Source organism: Triticum dicoccoides, chromosome 4A, assembly GCF_002162155.2.
Source record: "Triticum dicoccoides isolate Atlit2015 ecotype Zavitan chromosome 4A, WEW_v2.0, whole genome shotgun sequence".
NCBI lineage: Eukaryota > Viridiplantae > Streptophyta > Magnoliopsida > Poales > Poaceae > Triticum > Triticum dicoccoides.
In genome coordinates this window covers 686,875,382-686,876,348 of record NC_041386.1, presented here as the reverse complement: position 1 = coordinate 686,876,348, position 967 = coordinate 686,875,382, and positions in this window count along the sequence as shown.

The following is a 967-nucleotide window of genomic DNA, read 5'->3' as shown; positions in this document are numbered from 1 at the left end:
TTCATGAAGAGTGAAAAATCAGTAATTATCTACTGTTAAAAGTCTATTTTTGGCCCTCCCCAGTTTGTTTTAACAGCCTTCGACCCCACTGATACAAATTTTCTGGCTCCGCCACTGCGCGGAACTGTGTGCGCTCGGCTATTCCATCGGTCTGTACCGTTAACATGTCCTGCTGGACACAGAGAGTAGCATGTCCATGCAGATGCACCACGATGACAGTATGATCATGACGATCTTGTATCATGAGCTAGAAGGCCTCCAATTGTAGGCCAAGGACAGGAAATGGCTCACCATGCAGCCCCATCCCGCGACCTTCACCTTCATGGACAGCGAGATGTTCATCTTGAGATACGAGCCCTCTCTCGTGCGGTGTTGATTCCGACTATGCAGGGATGTCATGCTACAAGGGTACGGGTCATGACCAATGGCTGCTGGCACGCTCAGCTCTCTTCTCATCTAAGAAAATTGCCCTCTTCTATAGATGGTGGGGTGTGATAGGAAAAAATAGTTAACAGACCATGGCCCCTTGCTGTAGAATCGTTCCTGGTGCCTTTCAAGCCTACACATATAAATATGACCAACGCTTTTCACTCTCTGGATATGCAGGTGATCTCTGCCTATCGTTGCTTGAGCAAAATGGAATTGGAATTGAGAGGATCCGGAGAGACTGATATTTATGGACCGGATATGTGTGGCATGAATGGTACCTTACTGGCCCCACTGCATTGTTTTGGCACTATGGTACGCTTCTCTAGCTATTTTTCAGATTTTTTATCTCCACCTTTGTTCCTAGTAAACCATATATTGGCCATGTCATAGCCTCTCATGGGTCGCATGTTTCCAAACCATAACCCCATAGAATTATGGAACGAGACCAAATACTATGAACTACTCCCTTCATTCCTAAATATTAGTCCTTTTAGAGATTTCAAATGGACTACCATATGCGGATGTATATAGACATATT